The 27,395-nt window shown below is 41.1% G+C and overlaps 1 long non-coding RNA gene across 2 annotated transcripts in view; it reads right to left on the reverse strand.

The window, feature by feature from the left end:
• Positions 1 to 27,395, reverse strand: part of LOC134146118 (uncharacterized) — a 132,159-nt gene that overhangs the window by 15,343 nt on the left and 89,421 nt on the right. For both annotated transcript variants that reach the window (XR_009959780.1, XR_009959779.1), the window contains exon 3: positions 26,596 to 26,674. This is a non-coding gene — a long non-coding RNA (uncharacterized LOC134146118). The remainder of the gene's footprint in view (positions 1 to 26,595; positions 26,675 to 27,395) is intronic.

Below are 27,395 nucleotides of genomic sequence, written 5' to 3' on the forward strand. Positions count from 1 at the left end.
ATTGGATGGTAAAGGCCAGCTGGTTAATTCTGTGACCTGTTTGTTTCTTTTAATTTTTTAAAATTCAGTCAAACTTCAGTTGGAGTTGTTTGGGAGTTTTTGTTTTTGTTTTCTACAAACAAGCTTTGGAAACTATGCAAGCACAGAAAAGAAGGATTTTTCTGAACTTCTTTCCTTCAAGCTTTCTGTAGCAGAACCAGTTCCCACAACGTGAGCACAGACCCATTGGACCCAGATCCCAAAGAACCGCTGTGAGCCGGGCTGGACAAGCAGTTCCCACGTTAGCCCACGCGAAGCACCTGGGGCCAGGGAGCCGGTGACCCACGCGAGGACACGAAAGCAGGGCTCCCACAACACTCCGCCAGCATACGCAGGGATTTGGGGTGAAAACCTGGTCCCAGAAAAACTAAAGGAGAGGTTAGCTGTGGACATCAGCGAAGTCACGGATAGTCTCCTGAGTGATATCGCCCACATCTAATGGGCAAGCGTAAGTTTTCTGCACTGATATTCAACACAAGCACTGTGGAGGCCTGATACAGTGGCAAAGCTGATGCAAATTGCTGGGGAACGTTGTTATTACACTACACACAATTACACTATCACCCAGAGACTCCAATTAACAACATGGTCTTATTGCACAGTCCTTGCTTCAAAGAGAGTTTGATTTAAACAGACAAGGCAGGTAACTGAAGCCTTAGGATATACACCGTACAACCGAGAAATGAGGCAAAAGTAATTAAGTGACTTGACCAGGATCACACAGAAAATCTTTGGCTGAGCCAGACCCTGCTTCCCTCGCACTCAGCCCTCGCCTGGAGCCCCAATTACAAGAGCGTTCTCCTGCTCTGACCTCGGCCGAGCTGCAAGCGCGCGCGCACGTCCCGCACCGGTCCCCTCGCTGGGCAAACACCACTCTGCCGAGGCAGGCGGATTGGAGAAGCGAGAACAGATCCAAGACAACATGACTCTTTTTACATCTCTTTAGTGAGTACATTTTTGCAAGAAGCCTACAAAACATTACTAGCAGTAGCATGGGTAAATGCAGCCTCAAAAACAGAAACTGAAGCTTGAAGCTGCCAATGCTATAAATTGGCAGGACCAGGACCTGCTATAATTTCCAGAGAAAAAGGAATGAAAGTGGGAGTTTCAATAGTAAAGTTTCCTTTTTTTTTTCTTTTTAAGATTACATTAGAATATACCTGACATATTTCTTACATCAGTTTTATTTTCTGAAGTTGCCTTTGATCCAGGCTGTGAGTATGCCAACTAAACTTAATTGAAGGATAAAAGCACTTTTCCCTCTTTTCTCTCTTCCTTCTCAGAAGCAAAATGGGGAAGAAATTGATATAGCTTGTTGTTTTAATTAATATGAAACATTCCACTGCAAAATCAGGTAGCACCAGAGCAACTGCCATATTTCTGCTAACCCTAATGCAGCTGAGCTTTTTCCCAAAACGCCTGGCAAACACCACGAAACCATACCTGCCAAGAGAAAGTCAGTAGTCACAAGGAGAACTTGTGCACACATTAATTTGCTCGAGTTGGAGAGGAGTAATGAAACAGAGGCCATTTTTGCCCAAGCTTCTCTCAATGAGTTACTAGTCCCCACACATTCTTTCTGTTCAGGCTTTGCAAACGTCAGCCCATCAGGAGGCTGTCGAGCACCTCACCCCGACGCCTAGATCAATTATCATCCCAGGTCTGGATAGCCTGAGCGCACCGCATCCTGCGTTCAGCATCACCCAGGCTGCTAAGCACTGGAGTAGCTATCTGCAACCAGAAGGAAAACTGCACAGATCAAGGATTTACATTAAGGCAGCAAGCCACCTAGGAGACGCGCTATGTTTTCTTAAGCAAGTAAATCATTACAAATGAAAGGCAAAGACTGCAGATTAATTATCCAACTTACTCTTCCACTGCTGCTTAGTGAGATTATAACTGTGACTCTTGCAGAAAGGGGACACTGCAGTATAATTGTCTTAAAAGCTCTCTGTAGCTTAGTGAGATTTAGCCTGTAAGTGTGATAAATCTGCATCAAACAGAAGCCGAGAGGCTACATATGGAGCTCAGGTAGCGTGCGCCACCTCGCTACCTTCACCGAGGAGCTGTCAGCGTGGGACAGGGCTAAGAAAGAGAGATTCTGTGATGATATTAATTTTGGATGTTGAAGGCAAAGCCAGCCTGACTGATGATGTTGCTGATTTAACCTTAGCATTTAGACTTAGCATATTTCAGGGCTATCCTTTACTCAAGCTTCTGAAAGCAGGAACTGCATAAAAACATTCACGTCTTCCTAGCAGGCAATTTTTCTAAGCTTTATAGTGGCGTTACATTTGTTTATCAACCGATTCAGTAAGGATTGGAAATCGCCCCCCACACCTCCACCCAGCGCCGGGCTAACGCTTCCACGCGTCCTCAGGTGAGCTGAAAGCACAAACTCCTGCCAAACGGAACACAAGCAAAATCACCTGCAAACTTTTTAGATTAACATTATTTGCAACAGGAACAACTACTCATTTTTTTTAAACACAGATATTTAATGCTTTTTGATTCTAGTGACTGTCAGGGAAGAACCTACCATATCCTTCCTGAGATCCAGGCAACCTCCACTGCCGTGCTGCTGCATTTCCATCCAGACTAAAGCATGTCGCTTTAATTTCACTACACTCCTGCTACTACAAATGTTTCATAATTGCCATGAACTCCCTGAAATCAGTTGTTTCTACAATTAATGACTGATTACACACAGTGTTAACCGTTGCAGGCAACAGTTCATTAACCACCGACATGTGACAGTATGAAAGGACTCAGGCTTAATTCAATCAGCTTAGTCTACAGAACTACACCAGCAGGATGTTTGGGAGGATTGTGTGTGTGTGTGTGTAGACATGTGCAAACACTCCTGAACTTTAACAAAACTCCCAATCCTGACTTAAATCGAATCTAGAATAAGCTTAACCCACCTCCCAGATCTGAACTACCTGAAACACGTCAGACGAATCCTCCAAACCCACAGCTGAATTCTGCAGCTCAGGTCAATCTGAAGGTTTTACTATAAACCAGCTATGGCACCTGATCTACAGTCTCCATAATAAGACAGGGGTAACGGTCAAACATTTTCCCGAGAAGAATTATTTCACAATGTTTAATTCTGAAGAGCACTGATTAAAAACATAATGTAACTAATCCAGGCAGGGCAGCTGAGAGAAGTACATTAGGTGTATGCACCCTTTAGATTGTGACCCAGATTCACCAAGTAATAGCACATGATTTGTTGCTTATCACCTCTGCCAGCAGCTTAGGAAGCGGAAGAAACTCTGTATCTACATACCTTTCACTTATTGACCTGGGTGTTACTAGGTCCAAACAGATAGCAACAGCAGCTAGTAAGAAAAGGAATCGAACAACATTCATTGACAGGACTCACCAGTCCCCACGGACTGGCTGCAATTGGCAGCAGCTTCTCAGTTTCGATGTCCAAATATAGTAAGGTAATCACAGAGCTGATACATCTGCAGTCCAGTCTCCACTTATCAGCATTTTCTTCTTTTCTTTTTCAGTAGACTAAAACCAGACAGGAGTTCAGAGGCAGAAATAAAAGAAGGAAGAATAACACAAACAATAATCAACAAGGTTTTGTTTTTAAAGAGGGGAAAATAAATGCCTTATTTAGCACTCTGAAGGCAGCAGAAAGATTCCTGTTAACCTCTTAAAGATGTTACTAAATACCTAAAGAAATGCTTCAAACCATTTATAATACAATCTTTTCCTAAAGAGAGCTTTTGTAGAAAAAAATCTTATGTGTTGTCTAGGTGGAACTCTGCTAGCCTGACTGCAAATCAAATGTCATCTTCAAAAGTCCTAAGGAGCCTCTCTCAGGCTGCACTGAGTTACTACAGATGCCTCTTTATCCAGAATAAAATCATAAATACAAGCTTGATCACCATGCAATTCAATACAGTCTTCCAAATACTTGATTAGTCTTTAAGATCTTGACATCATACTCCGCTCAAACATGAGCCTTATCAAGGTGCGAAGGAAACCTCGGAATCACTCATAGGCAGCACAAAGCCACCCATTAAGCATGTGACATGGATGAAAGGTACAGAACGAAGCCTACTGCCTAACAAGAGAAAGGGTCATGAATCTGTGGACCTACAAGTCAGTCTGGGCTCTTAGTATGAACACTCTCATTTCACACCACTCACCCCTCGGAGCCAGAACTCAAACAAAATGCTTTCAATTCTCCTTAAGCAGAGCAATAAAGAGTGGAAAGAACCTTTCAAAAACCAGTATTTTCCTCTCCACTTGCTCTCTCATGTGTAAAAACAATTCTTTCACAATTCACATGGACTCATCTCCACCGCACGCTGCTCTCCCCTGCCCAGTCATTGATTAGTAATGAGAAGAAAAAGCAGCACTGCATGATCTCTGCTTTCAGTAAAAGACATTGAAGTGAATGAATCCCCCAACACCAAGCACAGGCAAGAACAGGTAACATGGACAACTAACTTCTTCAGCGCACGTGGAAGGCAAGCTATTACAGGCCATGACATAGGCACGTTAGAAAGTCCTGTTGCCTCTAAAGTGGCTGTTGAGAAACCAGAGGCAGAGGCCATGGACTTCCCGAGTTCCTCAGCAAAACCCTTGTGCTCCAAATAACTTCTCTCAGACAACAGCTAACACGATATAAAAGCGGAAGGATGGGCATTGGGTTCCACAAAGGGCAGGAAGCAAAATCAGTCTGGGAACATTGGTAGGAAATTCCGTGTTTTTAAATACTTGGATTTGCTACAAATTTATCCAACTTTCTTAAGCTTTTTAAAGCTGTCATTCCAAAAGTGACATGCGCCCAGAGGAGAGATAAAAGACTAACTTTCAGGTTGAGACATTATATGAGGTTTTATTGTATGGAAGCTGCAGAAACAGGGATGAGTTATCTGGCAAGCTCTCTCCGCCTCATCCACGGCTACAAACCCCAGTGAGCAGCTGGAGGGGTTTCATGGAGGCGCAGACTTGGGCAGACTTCTGCTTCCACCCCAATCTTTAAACATTGGTTGTTCTTGCTTTAAATATTTATAGGGAATGCAGGAAGTGTAGCTTTACTATAGTGGAAGAGAAGAGATGACAAGAAACTCGTTCTCTCCGACTTCTGTTTCACTCTAATCCCTGGTTGCTGGAAGTCAGGAATTTTGATACGCTATGTAGCACTAACAGTGGGAGCTTCAGATCTAGCAGGCTCTGGGCCCCTTAGCATAGGGTTAAATGTCAAAAGCAGAGGAAGAAGCTGTCTGTAGTGAATGTGAATTACATTTTCCCTTTCTCAGCAAACCAGAGAAGCTATCTGCCACAAGAAAGAACAGCAACTGCTGTGCTGCCGTATTGCAATATATAATGTCCACTCCAAGGCATTACAGTGGATAATCACTACTACTAAGTTTGCAGTACCACCTGTGAATGAAATCATGTGTACTGTCTTTATTTCAAGTGACTTACTTAAACTTTTTTTGCCTTTCAAACAGTCTACCATTTATCCCTCTGCCATTTTGGCCTTGCCAAATAAGACAAAAGTAAACCACTATTAACCGTATTAACCAATTATGATGTATCCTATTCTTATAATTAATCCCATTCATTCTAGTGGAATCTTCCGTAATTACATACATATGTTAGCAAGTCAGTTAAGCTAGCTAGTTTAGAGCCAGTAACAACATTAGTCAATAATAATATTTCTTCCTCCTTCCAAAGGGAGCATCTTCGTCCTGCGAGCTCAAGCTCCCATTGGCAAAGGAGCCTGTGGCTGCTCTCAGAGAGAGAACTGCAACATTTGAGCACAAAACAGGTACCACAAACACCATGATGCTCAGTGAGACCAACAGCATTCCCCTCAGACCAAACCAGGTCCTGCTAAGAGGAGCAGCTGCTATCTGCCTTGTCGAGGGTGCAAAAGTGAGGCACAAAAGGTTATGCATCTGTCCAACACACTAACATGAGGGCTGCAAATAAAAATTAATCTTTCTATTCTAGCAACAGGACAATTTTCTACATCTCTGAAGCTTTTTTAAAAAAACCAAACATACCCTGACTAGGCTTAACTCCAACACGGCTGCGTTACATTACGATGACAGTGGAGCTGAGGGAACAGTAAATAAGAGGGCTTTGCTGGCTTGAAACTAGCTCTGAGAAAAAGCAAGAAGGGGAGATGTCTTCCCCCTAATTTGGATGGATTGGACAGGCCCAGCAACAAGTGGGCATTACTGATTTCTTCTTCAGATAAAGACTTGATGTGCTCAATTTATATATCCTGACTTTCTGGATACAAGCATGGGGTGTTTCCCTTCAGGAGTTTCATCAGAGCCACAACACAGAGAGGTCAGTTATGAAGGGCCAGGACTTCAGGGGAACGCTCCCTCGCTGTGGGCGTTGGAGCAGGCCTCGGGCCTCCGTCTCGGCTGACTTCTTCCAGATGTTGAAGATGGAGCTCAGGCTCAGTTCCACAGCTCGCCCTTGCCTTGGTTTAAAAGGCAAAAAGGGGACTCCCAGGAAGACGTTGCTCCAGTTCTTCACGTCACCTCCACAATCAGAAGACCAAAAGGTCTGTGCTTTCGCTGATGACAGAGTAAGGGAGGGTAGTGAGGGAAACAGCTAAAAGATTAGGTGTAAATTTTTGTCTTATTATCCCAACCACTAAACGAAGGTCTACTCTTCTTTGCCCAGCTGTTGCCTGGGGAATCAAGTATATTGGCACCTCTTGACACATCATTTGCTCAAGAAGTGCAGCAGGAGGGAGCAGGTCTGAGGGTACCTGCTGCACATACTTAGGATGTAAGAAGAGCAACTAAACGAAGGCCAGTCAAAAATGGAGGGGAAAAGAAGTGCAAATTCTTTGAAGCAGTTCCTACTCTACATAGATAGAATGAATTTTCACCTTTCCAAAACTTATTCACTATGTTTTCTTTCAAATATTTTTGAACTTCTGAAATATCAAAAACGTATTTGCTGACTTTGTTCTTTTTCCTTTATTTTCCTCAGTTTCATGCAAATTTAAATAATCATTCCAAAAGGTTTGAGGTTTATTTTTCTGCTTGTTATTTTTCCCCTTAGGCCACAAGTAGTTTTTCTGTCACTAAAGGAGTTTCAGAAAACTGCAGGGTCAAAAAGAAAATTTTAAGTAAAATTGTTCTATGAGCACTGGAACTTAATCTTATCTTCATACCCTTCTTTGGTCTCAAGAACAAGTTCCTGAGTGGATATAATTAAAGCTGAGTGCACTCAGACATTTGTTTTCACAAAACTTTAAGGCACTTAACCTTGACACCTTTATTGTCTGTAAAATTTAGTGAAATAGGCCAAAAAGTATAAGTTTAGGAAACCAAGATAAAAAGAAAAAAAAAACAAGGACACAAAAAGCATACAGGTGATAAAGGAACAAAGGAAAGAGGAAAATTCTGAAGTATGAAAATTTTAAGTTCCATGGCAGTGGCTGTAATTATTTTACTGAAAAAAATAGCCTATTTTATAGTACTAAACTTTATAAGTATGAATAAAAGGAAACGATCTGAAACCCTAGAACTGCTCAGATCTTCTATAAATGCTGTTTTTAAGTCACAAAAAACTGTGCCATTTGTGATGATAAAGAAAGTACAGGAGGTTACATAGTCTGCCTCTGCTCTGCATGAGAAATTTCCATAGAAGCTGGAGCTGCTCTTTATTTCTGTCCTCTAATTAAAATACATAGCAACTCCATTTGGCCTGAACTGTACGCAGTAAAAGTACAGACATGTTGTAGCATGTTAGAAACATTAAAGGGAATAAGTTTTGGAAAAACTTACAAAATGATAAAGAAAAGAAAGGTCATTTTTGACCTATCCAGTGAGCTTTTAGGTTACTATCTAAAAGCCCGATTTTAAAATCAGTGCCAGAAATTGGAGTCTGCCCACTGGAGGCCTCAGCACCACTCAGTCTGGCCCTGACTGCGAAGCGCAGAATATATCCAGCATACGGGAGAGTTCATTTATTTTCACCTTTTGGCCATTTTTCTGCAGGCAACTTGTACTAAGCTTAGAAAAGTTGGAACATCACACAATTGGGTCATGAAGTGCCTGCATCAGATAAATTATGGAGCCTGCCACCTGAACGCAAAGCAGAGCTCCAGGGATCAGGGCTAACATGATTACAAAGGCTGATGATGTATAAGCACGGAGAATGTTCCTCCAAATGCTTAATGATGTGAGTAACCAAACTTACACATGGAAATCCTTTGAGTAGCACAAGTTGCAGCTGGGTCCGTCTCTAGTATCTGCAGTTCTTTGGCACTGTTGTGGACTGTTCATTTTCAGCTATACATACGTGAAGTGATGTCCCTTGATGCTCTAGGCCATTTAGCAAAGGAAAATTACATGATAAAACCAAGCTCTTTGGGATTATAGCAGAGAGGGTTTTCCCAAAGGTTTCCAGGACAGAACAGATGCTCCGTACAGAGGACGGAATGATTAGGCCTTGGCACGGTGAGTATATCCAAGGTCCCCAAAACTCCACAGCAGGGCTAGCAGTTGCCTCCATCTGCTTGCCAAGTGCCTTTGAGGGAACTACATTCCAGAAGCCTGATTCTGGATTTATCAGGAAGGTGAGAGACAGCCCAGATCTGCTAGGGATGGCACAGCTCCACCGATGCGAAGGCGCTCCACGGGCTGCAGAATTTGACTTTCTGAAAAGAAAGCAAGCACCTACGGGGGATGTGTGCAGCCAAAGAGCAAGCCCTTTTGTCACAGGGCAGATAAGAAAATACTCCTGAAACAGAAACAGCCAGTTTTGTTATGAGGAGAACCTGATAACGAAGTGAATTCGGAGACACAGGAGTTTTCAAACCTTCAGCCATCCAGGAAGCAGTGTTGCTTATTTCCTAACCTCGCGGACTATCCCGCATTTCATCCTCTCCCTAAACTTCCCTCTGTGCTAGTGATTTCTTTGAACTTTATCATATCCAGGGAGATTCACTTTTCAGAATGAAACAAACAAAAAGGAAACAATTTATTTGGGGCCAAATGGAAATATTTAGCATTTTTGTTTAACTTCTTCCTTCTAGTGCAGAATCTTTGTTTTACTAACCAGAACCATCTTAGGATCATCTTTCGATAATGTCAAAATGAAGTCTTGAGCATTTATAAAAAGAACCATTTTATTTTCAAAAGATCTCCAAGCAAAATGCTTCAACTTTTTAATTTAGTTTGCCTTTTGAAATTATGAGCTGAATTCAACCTCAGTTGCCAAATGTTTTCTCTCTCCGGACAAAAATAAATTCTCAGAAAAAAATTTAAAAATTCTCCCGGGAAGGACTTTGCCATGTCCCAAATCTAGATGACTTAAGTTATGGAAGATCTTCCAATAGAATGGGAGTAAACGGCAAAGCCAAATCTGAGGCTGACAAAAAGAGCAAACATGAGACGGTGGAACACTCCTCTACAGAACTGGGCTTAAAATACACTTTTTGCAGTGTACAGACAGCACAATCCACCTGTTAAGATTATCGCACAGCATTTCAAAATGCCATGGTTTGTTTGGTAGGACAAAAGACAAGCCTCTAGGAAAATGCATTAAAGCTAGACCATGCTAGTTCCTGCAACTTTGTCACCCATCCCAAGAGAGGTGGTATTTAAGAAAAGACAACTGCTCAGCTCTAGAGAATCGCAACTTCTAGCCCCCTCGGATATGAAGAATCAGAGCAAGAGGAAAACACTGAAAGGTGCTTACAGACCTGTGAGTGAAACAGCGCCCAACACTGGTGACTGGCGTTGTCATTCAAGCTTCTGGTCTTTGAGCATTCAGGGTTGGCAATATCGCTTCCAGGGTGGGCAGAACCGCTCATTAATATACATGATACATCTACTTTTCCATGTTGTGCAGTGCAAGCAAAATTAATCTTGATGGTCAGTTTGAGCTTGGAACTGTAATGGAGACTGTACCTGACAGTAAGCTAAGCCCAATTTCCCCTATTTGATCAAACACGCACGCTGTGAGATCATTAAAATGTGATCTCTTCTTCTGTTCATACCTGCTCGAGTTTCACATGCAAACAGAGAGCTTTTTAACTCAAAAATCAACACCTGATATACTGGCTATACTCTGCAGTAGCCGTTAATGAATGATAATTGATTTTATCAGTCTGCAACAACCCTTGCATCACTCGGGCACTTAACTAGTGGCATGGGCAATTATCTTGCAGTAATGACTGCGACGTGGTATGCTGCAGCCTGCTCGCACAGCCACCAATCTCATGGTCTAATGTGCATCCATTTCAAAACACAACACCTACCTTCTTCGGATAACGTTAATAAATTTACACTCAGGTTATTATAGTATCCAGCAAAGTAAGAGATGAGACCTTTCCAGAAGTCTTGGATATTTAAAAACCTCAGTCTGGCAGGGCTACAGTTTACTTGAATGGCATTCACCGGGACAAAACAGGAACATCTACAGTAACACTGCTGCATCAGTTATCTGGCGCTTGTAAACCTGCCTTCCCGACCTCCCAACAGCAAGGGAAATCCGATGTTTTCACAGCAGTGGAAGAACCTATACAGCTCTGTTTTATGTAGAACTCGCTTTTGGGCCCTAAGGAACTGCTTTTTCATTTTATTGTTGCCCTTTTCTCTTCGCCCTGAGCCACCTCTGCATTCCCAAGCTGCTCGGCCTTTATCGGTGCGTAAAGAGGGCAGGGGCCTGCTGTGCCGCGCACCGCTCTGACGGGGATCCCTGTCACACCAACGCTCTTGCACTGCTACAGCTCGACAGCAATATCTGCCTGAAATAGCACTACTGAGCACTTGCTACATATTAAAATGCACTAAATGATGCGTTATCTGCATAGGAGAGAGAAAATGAATAAAGGTCAATAATTAAATTTTTAAAGGCCTGCAGCCTACACATTGCTGTTTGCGTTAAAGGTGGCAAAATCTTTCAAGAGTAGGTTGCTATTATTTAGCTAATAAAAAACTTGAATGCTTAAATATGTAAAGCCACAAAGTTAAACACATTACACGCTGCTCTCAACATGTCCCAGGTAGAGAACATCCCCAGAACCTGGGGAGAGCACGCACACAAGCGGTCTAGTGAGCTTCTTTAAGCTTAGCATTTTAAAAGCAAAAGGGCCTGGGAAAAATCTCAACTTTCTAGAAGCAATTTTCCCACGGAAAGTTAATTTACCCACCAAAACATCCATCCTTGCATTTATAATGGAGGCCTAAATGACTAGTGTTGACAGATTTTTTTTAATTTTATTTATTAAATACTTAGCTGGATAGGAAAGTCAGATTTCTTAGACACTTACTAGCTGGAAGCTAATAAACAAAGTAGACTCTTATGAAGGATGCCAAATAAGCAATCTGATACAGATTTTCTCTTCCTTTTCTGCAGGGAGTTGGGTGCTCTTTTTTCAAGCCACTGATTCTTACTGCTGCAGCAGTGCCACATACTGCTTCCTTGTCCTATATTTGCAACACAGCCCAATTCCAAATGAAACCAGCATCAGCCAATCTGCTCACTTCAGCGGGCTCTGGATCACAGAAACCTACACAGAATCCATTCCCTGACTACAGAATTAAGCTGTGATATAATAAATCTTCACAAGCCTCCACTCAACTCACACCTGTGCTCATTTAATTCTGCAGCTTCTGGTCCTGAATCATACCCAAGAAGCTGTGCTCTACCATCAGCACGTAAACATGTGGTGGAAACATCGTGACCCAGTGTCATAAGTCATTCTTTTTACACAAACAGGATCCTAAATACCAACTGATTGTTAAAAGGGCATTTACCAAGGTTTATTAAGTACATAGAACATAAATCCATTTGGCATATAATTAATTCAAAACTAGATGAGCACTAAATGTGCAATTAAATCTGCAAAGAATGTTCAGGCCTTTAGTTGGCATTTACAAAGGAAGCTAGAAGAAGTTTATTAGCTAGCAATTTATTGCTAAAATACTGGCAATTCATGAGTATGTTGATTGAAATCTAACTTGCTATCACTATATTGTTATAGGCCAATTAAAGGCCTAAACAACCCTTTCAAGTAAATTAAGAAACAATAGAAGTTTTATGCATTAATAAGAATGTTGTAAACCGCACAACTAACGGGTCTTTTATTAAAGCTCAACAAGTGTGCTTCTCCCCAGCTGTACCGACCCTTTTCACACGCACTCTCTTACTTTAGTGGTATGTTTCTAAACTCCAAGGAGACACTGGGGACCTGCTGGCAAAATTGTACCACTGTCACCAGGTAAATACTCCATAGGACATCATACTGTAGGTTTTAATACAAAGGCACATTTTAGGAACTTTTCCAGGCAAAATCGTAACCTAGGTGCTGAAACAGAACGCAGCAAAACAGAGTGTGTTACTGATTCCCCTGCCTGGAAAGTTCTCCTCTTGGGCCCACAGCTAGCATACAATTTGTCCAGCTTAGAAGAACACTGTCGCACACATCCTGATCAACACAGGCTTCAGGCGTTACCCGCCTGGTGCTCAGACGCACTATCCACGTCAGCAGTTGGCTATTCGGTCCCTGAGTGCGGGAACATACACAAATGCACTCCGAGGCCTGCAGATCTGTGCAACAGACGGTATCTCTGGGGCTTTGTTTCTTGCTTGGTTTCAGAGTCATCACAATCAACATAACTGTAGCTCGAAAGAAAAACACCAAATTCCAAATCTGCTAAATCTGGTGAAAACTGGGATTCAGGTCCAGGAAACATGGCCTGAAACTCTGTTTACAACGAAGTAAATACTGACTCTGAACAGCCACGAATTTCTCAAAATATATGCTTAGTATGAACTTGCAGACTAACCTATAGTCTGAGACTAATACTCAAATACATATCCAACTCTGCCCGTACACTCAGTTTATTATTATTCTTTTATTTCTATGAAACATAATCTCTGTCCATAATAACATCAAAACACAGCCACGTGCAGCCCGTATTTTGCTCCCACTTACAACTCTCCTCCTGCGATTCTCTCCCCATGGGCCAAGAACTAGCTCATCCCCGTTAGCCATTTCAGTTTCCACGTGCTAGAACTTCATCAGAGCTGGCCACCACGCGCAGGCGCTCCTGCAGTCACTCCATACCCTAGGAGCTCTTTCTGGGTTCCACTTGCAGAAGCTGATTCAAGCAAAATTCATACAGATGACAGAAAGTTGTTTCCTTGCACCAGGCTTAGACAGAACAGTGTTTTCCATCTGAGATTTCAGTATTGTCAGGCTTCTCATTCTTTGCTCCCACCATGAAATTCTGTGCTATTAGTGAAAATTAATGCCTTTACATTTTGCAGCAGAGCAAACTTAGGAAGAACCATGGAAAGGGGAGAGACAACAAACTGTCCCAAGATTACCTTTTAGAGGTGAGAGGCCAGAACTGTAAGAGAACTTGGAAGAGAGGAGGGAAAAGAACAAGGAAGGAATTACTCCAATTCAAAATAAGGCAATAAATTCATCCCTAAGACACAGCCAGCTTTCTTAGCCATCTCCTTTCTTCACTGAGATTCCTCCAAGCCGCAGGGGACAGCCTCTCATGCTTGTCTGCAGCAGCTAAATGGCTCAAGATGGCCTGGCTCCTTCAAGTCCATGTCAGCCCGACCGCAGAGACCAAAGGCAGAGGCTGCGCAAGCTGCTCAGCGCTACTGAAGACTGCACATTGCTCCTCACAGGCTCCACCACCTCAGCAACACACCTACAGTCAATTGTAAGATACACAAAGTCCTCACAACATAGTATCATCTTACATAAAATGTATTAGAATTTTTTGCAGCAGACACTACAACAGTATTTGAAAGGCCATAAATGGACTATTGCACTTGACAAATTATATTTCAGGTTGAACTCCAGCAACTCTTTCTGGTTACGTTGCATGGTCTGGTGCTGCTCATATGATCACTTAGGGGCAAAAGAATTCACCGGCACATAGCGTTTAAAATCTGCAGAGGACAGCTAGAGCTGGAGGCTTTGTGCACGGAAAAGTCAAACTACTTAAAAATATGCATTATCCTCTCTGACAAAATTCCATGATTAACTCCAAAGCTGAGGGGAAAACATGGCAAAAGAAGGTAACGCATAATAGTTTCCTTCTATTTCTAATTTTGGGGTTGTTTGGATTTGCCCACACACATACTTTTTTCTTTTTTCCCCCTTTTTTTTTATTTATTTTTAAGAACTTGACCTTTTGGCTTGATCAGGGAATTTACAGAGTTAAATAATAACTTATGTTGTCGAGAGGCTGTAGCAACTGCTTGTATTTCTCCTTAGAAAATCTGAATGCAAATGTTACAGGTGACATTACTTTGAAGTTCCATTCTTAGTTCTCTAGGAGGTGTTTAATGACATCAGAAAACATTATCCAAGGCAATAGTACAACTAAGCCTACCTTAAAATCCCTGAACAAAAGATGCCCAGAAGTAGTGAAATAGAGTGCTCATGCTCAGGATTGAGTGCACTACTAGATCACCATGTTCACCTACAAACTGGTGGGGGGTAACTCTTAACAGGCTCTAATTTTAATTTGTTTGTAGTTAACTGCACCACAAACACCATCAGTGCCTTTTTGCGTGTTCAGCTCATGCATGGATTCGTCTTGTAATTTTTAAAGAAACTAACAGTTCCCAGGCTAACTTAATAACAAGACACCAGAGATATCAAAAGAGTTCACTGACAAAGGCTGGGCTGATTCCTTAGAAATAATAGGATTATATATGATGCAGTCGGCTTGAACCACAGAGCATTTCTGCTGCTCTGCCTGGGATTTTGAAGAGGTGCTTGAAGAGCAAACCAACAGGAGACAAATTGTGGTGCTGTCCTAGCAATTCCACTTCCTGCATTAATGCCATCTTGTCTGCTTACGTTAAATTTTCACTGTAAAATGACATTCAAATGCACTAGACGTCGAGAGGGAAGTTTAATCTCGGAGTACTACTGATACGTTACCCAGGGTCCATGGCATGCTGTGAGTAGCTGTATGCCAGGACAAATAGTCTCTACGGAGCTTTTGGTTTACATATTAATGCGGCTAATTTACATGCAATCTTCGTTCGGTCCCGGCCTGGCCCTGTTTGCTCAATCTCCACCTGTGCTTAAGCCACAGGGCGTTTGTCTCCGGTCTAGCCCGGCTGAGCAGTGGGGAAGAGCTGCTGGGGCTGGCCCGTAGGGAGGCCTAGACCTAGGAGACGCTGAAGAGGGATTTATATGCACAAATATATTCACCAACAACAAGAGAGCAGGATTTACTGGCGCCTGCCACCGAGTCCTGAGTTATGACGAGGACTGCGTCAGCTGAGCTATTTTCAATGTTCTTTTGTTTCGGGTTGATTGAAGTGCAGTGTGAACCATGCAGCTCCCACTGGCAGCTGATAAATAAATACCGGCGGAGCAGCTCCCCTGATTGTCCTTCCCTCCCCTCCCTCTCACTCCCTCTCCTTCAAAATGCATTTCCAAAACTGCTCCGTGCATTCCCTAGTCAGGTCACCAGAGGAAATCAGAATTTACTGGAAGGCCTTTAGTTTTCAGAAGGCTATTCAGGAAAGTAAGAGAAAAAATCGCTTGGGAAAAATCTCATCTGAAAAAAAACAGCACATTTCACAAAAATATGAAACACAAACATTGAGTATGAATATACCAATATGCCACTAAATAAAAATAATCCTTAGAGCTTACACAGAGCTTTTTGACTCTACAAAGCAAACATTAACCAATTAGTTAAAGCTAAAACACAAGCGTTAAGGTCAGCCATGCACTAAGCTGCTGCACTGTAAATATGAATTAAGTCCATAGACTCAAATCATAGTGCTTTGGATTTTTGGTAGTACAGCTGACAGCAGAGCACGGCTAATTGACTAAATGCAAAAGACGCCCCAACCTTTCAAATGCAGCTCTGTGTGTGCACATACATGCAGGGTACCACCAGAACCTGGGGTCTTCAGATATCCAGGATGATTTTTCCACTGCTACTTTATTGTTACACTTTATAGCGAGTAACGCTTTTAGAATCTGATCATCTCCACGCACAAAACAACACCTTTGTAAGTAAATAGTGAGGCTTTCAGAGTATCCGTTGCATCATCCCGGCTGGGGCTGCAGCTCCTCAGAGCATGCAATTCCACTGGAGCCCAGCGCTTAGTAGCGTCAGAAAAAAAAAACCTCAAAAAGCAGCTTGCTGAACTTCAAAGTTGCCCAGCTCTAAAACAAACACGCTCCTATCTCTTTAAATCCGCTTCCTTGTAACCACAAACATGTATGTTTTTCATAAAGCTCTGGAAATTGTACTGGCCCCAAGGGAAGGTACCAAGTGGAAACCCTGATATCTTGAGATTAGAACTCTACTAGTCCTGAGGTACACCGCGCTGTTTGTAACAATTATAATAATACACCTGTACTACCATTGTCAGTGTGGAGTAGCCACATGGGGTCTCATTAGTATTGTATTAGGACTGCATGGGGAAACGGATAATGGCCCATAATGAAAAATGCCAAATTTTCTGTATAATAAAAATGAACTTGATTAATGAAAATCACTTTCAGGGAAAGAGTTACAGCGTTGTTAGAAATAAAAAATGATGTATTAATCCGACACTCTTACAGATGGTCCCAACCTCCTGACAACTGCTATTCATTTGAGATGCTATTAGCATGCATAATTATGCTAATTAAGTTGTAATTAAGCACCAATTCTTCAGAGGGCTTTTTTTGTCTATCATTTAATACTACTCAGCTTCAAAGAGTGCTTAAAGCTTTACACAGTGTTTCATGAGAAAGGGGTTCCCAAGTTTCTTAGTAAAGACTTAGCAGCTGAGCTGTGGAATAGGGCCTGTAATCTTTGTTTTGGTTAAAGGGAAACCAGTAAATAGAAGCAGGATCTGCCAATTGTTGATAAAATAATTAACACTTTCTGCTAAAATAGCACAGTTCATACTAGGACAATTATGAAAAGGAGAAAAATGGTATAATTATCAATGGAGCCAACACCAGTGGCCTATTATGGCTGCTACCCCTTAATTTGAAAAAAATAATTCATTGAAAAGTAGATTCCCGTAAATAATAATAATGGCCTTGATTCAGATGCTATTACTCATCATACACAGTCTCTCATTCCAAGACTACCCCTGCTGGTTTAATTTAAATAACAGAGCAAACTGCACCAGCTCAATTTAAATTGATCTGAAAAATCAATTTAGTTTAAACCAGGGCCAATCTCAGTGTGAACACTCCTGCTTCATTTTAACTTACACCTGTTTCCAATTGATCAAGGATTTGATCCAATAAAGGAGTTGAGATGAAGCCACTCTTTTACTTCAGGGTTTATATTGCTTTAACGCAACTTTCCTGTTTAAACAAGGCTTCACAGTTGGTAAGGGTGTCAAAATCAGATGGAAAACTAATAAGCCTCTTTGACAGCTCCCTTCTAACATTTTTATTCAAATGTTTATTAAAATGAAAAAAAAATCTTATAAAAACAAGCAGAAACTCAAACTTCTGTTTGCAATTGCTGGCAAATCCTTCCTCTCCTTTTTGGAACCAGACTGGGCAGCGCTCAAAGCCATATTCTTACCACTCCCCATCTCCCTTCTTTCTAGTAAAGCAGATCTCTGCTATTCCAATATGAGCAGAACTCTGTCACGTTAAGCCAAAGGAAGATTTTATTTTTAACTGATTCAGCTGATTTCTTGTCTTGTGAGCAGAGCTCAAATGGCAAACAGCTTCTTGAAAAAAAAAAAAAGATCACGTTAAGAAATTAAATGATGTCGATGTGCTGTACGTGCAAGTTGACACTGTGAGTATCCAGGCTCAGCCAATTTCCCGGGACCCAGAAGTTTGGCTCTAATCCTCACTTAAGCAGCCTACAGGACCAAACATTTTTGCTTTCTCTTTTACTACAGCTCTCATCCCAAATATTAAATGCACTGTTAACAAAACTTAGATCAATGTGTTGCCTCACACGGAATACTAAGTGCTATATATAAAAGTATATAAAGAATTTTTTAAAAGCAAGTGGGAAACATGCACAGTAAAATCAAAAGTTTCTGCACTAATCTTTGGATAAACACAACTGGTTGCTGTTAAGACGACGCCCTGGAGGGGATTATCTAAAATACTGTTATGCTGCTGACAACTTGGCTGTCTCTTTTTTATTATTATTATTATTATTATTCTATTCTTACTCAGTGCTCTACTCTATCACATGTAGTACTTTCAGATCAGTCTTTTCAGTAAATTCAGGTTCTCAAACACTGGCCCAGTCGTTTGGCTCAGATTTCAATTAAAGCTGTAAAAGCAGAAAAGCCCACTTCTGACCAGGATGTTTTTAATCTTTGGGTTCTTCAGGAACAAAAAAAAGCAAATTAGAGGCAGAGAACGTGGCTTTTTGTCTCAAAACAAACCATGACATTTTAAAAACAGGCTGGACTGCTTTGAACGCAATACTGAAAAACTCTATTTAGTCAGATACCAACTAAAAATCAAACAACATCTAGAGCCAGCTTTTCAAATTCCTCAAGAACAACTTCATAGGCAAAATGTGCATGATTTCCACATGCATGATTTTTCCATTCCCATACAATCATGCAGGGTCACTCACAGATTGAACCATGTTGCAAGTTGCTGTGCTTACAGACACGGCCCACGCGTTAAAGTCTAAACGTCAAGTCTTAAGTGCTCACTTTTTTCAAAAGCAAATACAGGTACTTAAAATGAATACAGAAAAAGCCAATGAAACAGCAGAAAGTATGCCTATTGGGCAGCTTAGCCCTGGTTATTCAGGATTTTGGTAAACAAAACATCTACTTAAAGACTGCTGATCCCCCTTATGCTAAATATAAAGATAGACACAGTGAAGTAATTGGATGGTATTGGATTAGAGATGGAAAAAGCACCTTTCAAATAAACTCTTGGAGTTTAAATTACTTAAACATAAGATATATAAGCTATCTAAAGGCTTATGTCACCTATAGAAACAGGATTTGCAACACATATGATATACGCCTGAATGAAACAGAATATAGCAGAGAATATCTGAATGCTTCTAAGTCACAATATTTTGTGCATTTGTTTTCAGTCTGCATGATGTCAGCTATATTGAAAAGTCCCCAAACAACATGAAATAGTCCAGAGCTAACAAATGCAGCTTGTTCTTTCAATACAGATTGTATTAAACTATCATGTGTTCTCTGAATGTCAACCAACCATTGAGTATTGGCAAAAAGCAATTTCTTTAATAGCAAGGTTAATTGAAATACCATTGAAAGCTGATTTCTATTGCAGAATGAAAATTAGCGGGTTTATCTGAAAAATCCAATTGGCATTGAAAAAGGTTGCTAGCTGTTCATAAAATGATGAGAATAGTGACTGAATGAGTAAAATCATGGGTGGGAAAACAGAGCATGCAGGTTACCCTCTCCTTCCGTCATGCACTCACTGCTCAACTTTGCTGTTCAAAGGCTCTTTACCTTACCCTTTACCTCTGCTAAGCATTTTGAGACCTTTTGGTGAAGAGGTAAACATGGATATTCTCTACTGCAGGCAAATGGTAACTAATACTTATATCAAATATGAACTCACTAAAAACATTACAAAATTACAGGGGATTTCAGATTCCCAAGCACTAGGAAAGCACATCTCAATAATTCAGCAGTCTCCTTGAGGAAAACGTAGCAGACTCATAACTGCATGTCATAAGCCACCTTGCCTTCCTCTCCCTTGTAGTAAGTACAGTATTTCTTTTTAGTTTTTTCTGTATGATTCAAGCTATATTCCTCTAACACTAGGATAAGAATTTCCAAAAGCAAGACTTAAAAAGACTGGTATGAATTCTGAGCATGTAATGAAATCTGAAACAAAAAGATTTTTTTCCCCATGATTTATTCTATATATGTGGAAATGAAATCTCTTAACTAGGGACTGATCCAGACTCCACCAAAGTCAGTGGAATTCTTTCTATTGCCTTCACTAGTGGTTAGATTAAGTCTATACTGCTCACTGGGTCCTGGTTTAGGCAACACCAGAAAAAACTCTTGATTTGCTGTAGAATTTTGATCTCTGGACTCAAGCAGAAAATTAAGTGGTATACAAAATATTCATTTTTAAGTGTTTTTTTTTTTTTTTTTTTTTTTTGAGAAGGCCTGAAAATCCAAAATCTAGGTCCTCATATCTCAAAAATGAGTAGAGATGGACTGCCACTTCGCTTGCTTGCCCATTTTCTTCTCCTTTGACTGCACTTGACAAAAAATGAAATGTAATTCAATTGACTTTCTTTGAAGAACAAAGAGTAAACAGTCCAGAGGCTGCTTTTTTATTTCCTCCTAGTGGAAAGGAAACAATGAGAAATGATCTTGTGTTTCCTAGTGAACTCAAAAAGCATCACAGCTCAGATCGTACAGACTGTGACACTTTCAAAACAGGGCTTAAAAGTAGTAAAAATCCTACGAAGGAAAGGAATGTGGATCGAAAGATAGAAGCCTGCAAGTGCTCTTTCCCCCAAAATCTGGCCCCATGCAGCAGAAATCGAGGGTGACAGAACGTGTTTAGATTCTCTAAACGAAAGAATCAGATGCTTTTCAATGACTATTTGGGGGCTGCCCCGGTCATGCAGAAGACACAAGGGTTTGCATTTCAAGACTAAATGCTGATGTCACTACTGACAGACTCTACCTTAGCAGTGATATTTGGCTGTTTACTATGGGAAAGAATTTTTCCATTAATTTACTGTCTTTTAACAGTAATTTTAAAACTTTGTTTAGTTTACCATAAAACACAGAACAAGTGATACTAATATTCACTTTGAGCAAAATAGTAGCTCATGTTTTTTCTGTTCATTCCTACCACTCAATATTTACCAATTTTACCAAAGATAAGGTTAACACTCATTCATCCACTAGATAGTTTTTTCATAGTAAAGCCAGAATGAATTTTACTCAATAGAGCAGTATGTCCTGAATACATATAAAGCTCTTACATTTTTGATTAAGGGTATTTCATGTTCCCAGGACTCTGGGACATCATCATATGAGAAATCGGGAAAATGCCATTGAAACTAGAACATATCGTTATCGTAAATAATAGAAGCGTACACAATTAAAAAAAAAATGCTTCACAGGAATTGCACACAGAAAAATACTGTTTTCCATATCTTTCTAGGACAGGTTCCCGAGAGGATATTTTCTAAAAGAACAACCAGTCTACTCTTAAAATTCCCAAGCAATGGTGTTTCCGCCCCCTCTTCTGATGGACTGGATTTATGAGGTTGCCACACGCACTTATTCCACTGCCGTTTTCACTCATCAGTGCCTTACTGCTTTATTTGCCTGGTTGCATGATACCGGGCTCACTACTCAACCTCCTACAGCCTTACTCTGCTCATCTATAAAACAGGATTGGTGAAAACGTTAACAAATGACCACAGGTTTTTTAATTGAATTTCTATGGTTTTAATAGACACACTAACAAACAGCGGCGTTTCTCTACCTAATACAACAATACACTGGTGACATCCTGCCTCCTTTTTAAAGCATCTTGCTTACACGAGTGTTTATTTTCTAATTAATTACCGGAGGTAAAGCATGTTACAGTCCTCAGATAAGCAATCCTACATAAATTCAAAGAATTAAATAAGTATCTGGTTTCCTTTTGTAGAAGAGCACCCAAAACATTATAGCCCTTTGCCATACAAAGGCACAGCAGCTCTACCAAGTTTCCAAAGCAGACAAATATCTAGAGTCTCATTTTCTTCCTCTCTTCAGTTATATTCACACACAAGGTAGGAAAAAGAAACGACATTAAACACTGCTAAGACATCTTGGCAATAAAAAGGAGTCAACTGAATGATTTGCATAGAAAGCTCCAAACTATTCCTGCCACTTGACCTAAAATTAACAGATCTGTCAAGTTTAAGAGTAAGGTTTCCTTGGCAGACCAAAATATATATGTGTGTGTGTGTGTGCGCGCGCGCGCATATATATGTATATATATCCCACTACCTTCCCTTCTCTTCTTAGTCACCCCTTCAAGGAAAATTCTGAAGCGAGAATAAAGTTTGCACAGGGTTTTAGTTACAGTTAATGTATAAGCCAACAATGTTTACTCAATATTATATAGGCTTTGCAACACACCACAGCAGTAAATTAGCTTGATATATTAGTTTTTGCTGAGAAAACGAGACTGTCTCTGAGATCTGTAAAGCACTGCAAGTATTTCCCTTGTGGTGCAAAGACGAGTTCAGGTCACAGCAATAAAATCTAGGCCAACGTGCTGTGCTGCGCACAGCAGACACAAACAAGCTCTGGGAACCTTGCTGCCCTCACGTACACGTGTGGAAAAAGCCCACTGACCACCACAGCAGCAACGCTTGCCAACCATGAACTTAGGCCCTCAGGTTTCTCCTCTCTTCACCCTCAGACCCACTCTGAGTCAGTTCTCCATGGAGGAAACGCAGCCAAGTACCATGCCTGCTCCTTCTCGTCATACCAATTTCCCGTAATTTGTCTTCTGAAACAAAAAATCCCCAGTCTGCGATGGGAAAGGAGGATTAGTAAGGTCAGTACAATCATTTCAAGCATCTCCTATGTTCCTGGCTGTGTCGTCTCATCTCAAGTTCCCTCATGTAGAGCTGTTTCAGCCGCCACCGATGCTTCCAGTCAGACCCTCACTTGAAGGTAAGCGAGACACAACAAACCTGAGGAGTGAGGCCTTATCCCAGTTTCTGGTGTTAATGGCAATATCCTGGTACCTGCTCATGTTCACACCAGCTGCCTGCTATATAGGGATACCCTAGAGATTGCCTCACTGTTGGTCTGATCTGACAGGATAGCGATGGCAGCATCACCTTTTCTTCTGCAGATTCAGGACTTAGCCTTGTCCTAGGACTCAAAGTAAATCTCCAAGGCTGCAAATCCATACGCTGTGATCAGGTAGGAAAGGAGGGGTATTCATAATCTCACTAGTTCCTGGGGGGGGGGACGGGGAGGGAGAAAGGCTCCTGCAGAGGTTTGAGTAGAATAGAAGCTTAACACAGTTGTCCTCCACTGCCCCATGGAAAAGCCTCTCTCCTCAACAGGGCACCTAGTCCGTGAATTTTGCTGGCTATGTTCTTACAGTCAACAGAGATCCATAAATGAACAAACTACACTTCCCAGAGGCTGTGGTAGATGTTGCTCGGTTTCATTGCTGTTAAATCTCTTGTTACTCCAAATAGAGCCATGACTGGTGACATGATGCAGCTAAAATGCACCCTGCTGCAAAAGTTTTCACTGGATATGGTGTCCAGCCACATGCTAACAAGTTCTTTCCCTTTCTTTCCTCATAAACAGATCCTCCTAGCCAAGGAGCAGTCCTCCAGCTTTTTTATTTACTACTACAGACATAGCCAGAGGCACCCCAGTCAGACACCTGTGCAGCCTCGGGGGTAGCCTCTCTCCTCCGCATCCCCTCCACTCCCTGGGCCAGGATGACGGACGCAGGGGAAGCACAGTGAGGGCACACTGCATGCCAGTCGTTCACCCTGGCGGCCACGCTTCCGTCTGACGTTTGCTCTGAGCGGTGGCTGGCTTGTATAATGCCTTGGCCTCAGCTTCTCTAAGGCTGCAGATGAAACTGGGGCTTCCTAATCCAGAAGACTAAGACAACAGGAGAAATGATAAAGCTACTTAGAGGTTTCAGAGCTTTCAGCGAAAATGCCCTATTGAACATTTGTTTAATTCCTAAACAAAGAGTAAGCATCAAAACCTGCAAACAGGTAATGCAATAGATTTTGTAATTAAACTGCAGAGACTGGATTTCTATATCCTCTTGTGCCCTAAAGTTAATAGGTGACCTCTGGAAAACCATTTCCACATTCTGTTTTTCTGTATTCCAGCTGGCAACAAGCATATATTTCCTGGGTGCACAAGGATGCTAAGGGGCTCAGAAAAGTAGCATTTGTAAAGTGCTTTGAATTGAGTAGAAGGTACTTTGTAACAGTCAAGTATCCTAGCAAAGCTATGATTTAAAGTGCACCACTATTTGCTGACAAAAAACCTTGTTACCTTCCTTTTTCATGCTCGTTGTTGTCACATGGGTGCGAAGGGATGAATGAAGGAACAGCTAGCTGTTCACTTAAAATCCAAGACCTTGGACTGAACAGTCACTTATCTCTACAGTTTAACTAGAAGAAAGAAAACATTATAACCAAATCAAACACAGATCATGTGATTCTCATTATTGTACAACGATAACAGAACAAACAAAAAGCTATCTGGAAGGACATACAAACACTACAGCTTCCAAAGGAGTAAACTACCTATTTTGCCAAGCTCCGACATCTTTTCTCTTGGTCGGACTACATCTGGCACTATAACCAGGAACACAATGAAACAATTTGACTGCCATCTTTAATTGCTTCCACAAATCAAATGGCACAAATCTGTACTAGCACATGGTGCAGGCAAGTTCTGCATCTGACAGTTAATAAGTTTTTTAATATTCTGAAGTACTGTATATTTTATGCCACAGTCCTAGTGTCCTGAGAAAAAAGCATATGCAGTACAGGTATCGAGACTCCCATATAACTTTACAATAGCCCTGCTATCTTCAGGATGTTTTGATTATATCTTACTGAAAGCTATCATTATTGAGATTGCAATAGCTCCTATTTGACTACAGAACTTGAAATGCGTATTTGCTGAGCAAATGCTGCCAGATTCCTGCACGTTCATATAGCACAAACTCAGTAAACACTAACATAGTATTATTCAGACACAAAAATTTCATTAAGCCTGCTTACTCATTCAAACATGTGATCAACCACTGAGGTTGAACGGATTTGTCCTTCCTCTTGCTTGTATCTTAAATCATGTTTTTAACTTACTACTTTTTGTATATGATTTAAACTTAAGCATTCTCCACCTTCTGCTCAATATACTCCATTTATTGAAAAATATCTTAGTGTGATGCGTTGCAAACTAGATGTTGTACTGTGAATACTGGAGCTAGATAAGTGTAGACCTTTTAAAATGTGAGGAAAAGACTGAAAAACCAACTTTTTGTAGCCAAAAAAAAAAAAAAAAAAAAGCCAAAATGGAGCGCTCAAAACAGAAACAGCAAAAAATGAAATCATCCCTGGCTTATAATATCCTAGTGAAAAAGCATTTATGAAAAACGTCTGCATTGCTGGAAACTTTCTATTTGTCAAGGAACTCTACATAAAACAGTAGGGCTATCATGGCCAATTGGCACAAGTAGGATGTGCTGTCCTGTAGTGAGGTTAGGATTAATTAATTCTCTTGCCATTACTCACATCTGGTACAGGCACGATAAGAATTTCAGGATTCTAGTGGAGGTTTTGGAAGTGGCAGAGGACTACAACAAACATAAGGCCAGGATTCTGCTGAGTGCAACCTTGGTTTCCGCTCAAGTCAATGGCTGCCAGAGAGATTCAACCTATTTAAGCACGAGTAACTCTGAAAACAGAACCTGAGGTGACTATTGCTGTGGTAAGACTCACTTACAGAGAGCATAAAGGCTTCTGTCCCTGACTGCACACCTGGGGCACCATGGGAATGCAGCAGGTTTGTCTGGAAGACCCATGGATCATCTTCAAGAATAGAAAGGACTTTTCTGTAACTTGACTGTTACAAAGTACGCTTAAGAGTCCCCTCACTCACCCACTCTCCCCCCCCCCCTTTATTTTTTTAATAAATCAAATCAGAGCAACTGCTGTCTTCAGAAGATACACATGGACCTTGTTAATGACAGCACATAAATCTTGGTAGCTAAAGCTAAAAACATGTGCCATCAGATCTTAATAGCATATGAAACAGTTTCATCTTGCACTATAATCTGGGGCACCATTCTTTTCATAGTCTGACCCTGAGCAGCACTCTGCTTGGTACTATTTGTACACCTGTCCTGATAAAAATTTATTGCCTAGTCATTATTTTAAGCCATCAGCACTGCGCAGAGAGTGGATTAAAGCATATTAGCACAATATAAATAGTATTATTGCTAACAGCCTCCTATCTTTTTCATTAGTGGAGAAGGTATCAAATCTACTGTTTAAGGCAAACTAGAGTTGTTAAGGAAAACTAAGCTCTTGCCCTCCTAAAAGAGGACTTAAATGCCTAAGCAAGTAAATTTAGAGTCATGGAGGAGACATAGAAGGGTAGGCAGAACACTAGACAAACATCCCAGAAATGGTTACTTGAAACTGCGCTGAGGGGTGTATCTTTCCCTCACAGGGCTCACCATGACAGCACTAAGGAGCTAGCAGTTGCAGAGTATACTCCGTTTAAGATCATTCAGGGAAAACTTCTATTTGTTTAGGTATTATAAACTGATCTTAACCAAGTTCTCCTCACAAATCTCATTACAGAGCAGAGTTAAGTAAACTTACCTTCTCTATTCCAAATTGCTGAGATCTCACTGAATACTTGCTACACTGAACACTTGGTACAAAGCCAATAACGCATTCAAAAAAAAAAAAAAAGTAGTAGTAGTAGTTCTGGCAATGGAATTACAATGTCTCCAAGTAAATGTGCAAATAGGGGGAAAAAAGAAAAAAGAAAAAGAAAATGAAATGAAGAAGTTACCTTTTTCTTGCAGTTCTGGGGAGATTATTATGTGAATACAGCTGATCACAGCACTTCGCAAGGTCCTCAGAGCTTCTTTCTGTAAGGAAATTCATATGGTTTTCAGTTTATTGTGCTCTAACTCCTCAAAAATAAACGTGCAGGATGGTTTTGTACAAAATGGCTCGTTGGCCTGGGAGTGGAGCAGATGCCACATGTTACCATTTTGGAATTAATAGAAAACAAAATAGAGACAGTAACTTCCCACTCTCATTTTCATGTATATTATCTTCTTGCTTTAAAAGGCACCAAGCCTGGCCATGCAGGATATTTGTGTGATATGCTGTGCCTTCACACACAGAGTTACCACACCAACTTCCTCACATAGACAACCCCACAGAACAATCTCTATAGGGACATGCATACAAGGTCTGATAGAGTGGACCCAAATCTGCGCTTCTGGTATTCAGTGGCAAATTTGTGGACCTCACTGGCTCTCCAGCAGCTTTCACTTTGCTAAACAGAAGAGTCATCTCTAGAGGAACATGGTGGGGGAGCAGAGGGCAAGGAGAGAAAGCTCTGGCATTTGGGAAGGTTCTTCCCCAAAATACCACTCTCCTCAACTATTGTTTTTCCTTGATGTAGAACAATCCACACAACTTCCACTGTAATTTCTTAATACGTTCTTAGGAACAAACAGATCCTTATTCATTAAAAGCTGGGATACAGGAATCGTAAATTTCTTTGTAGGCATCCGCAAGGAAAGCTTTTCTTTACCTTGTATGCCAGCAGGCCTGTTAGCTAGTCCCCAGTTAGCACTC

The sequence above is a fragment of the Rhea pennata genome, chromosome 13, assembly GCF_028389875.1.
Source record: "Rhea pennata isolate bPtePen1 chromosome 13, bPtePen1.pri, whole genome shotgun sequence".
NCBI classification, from domain to species: Eukaryota; Metazoa; Chordata; class Aves; order Rheiformes; family Rheidae; genus Rhea; species Rhea pennata.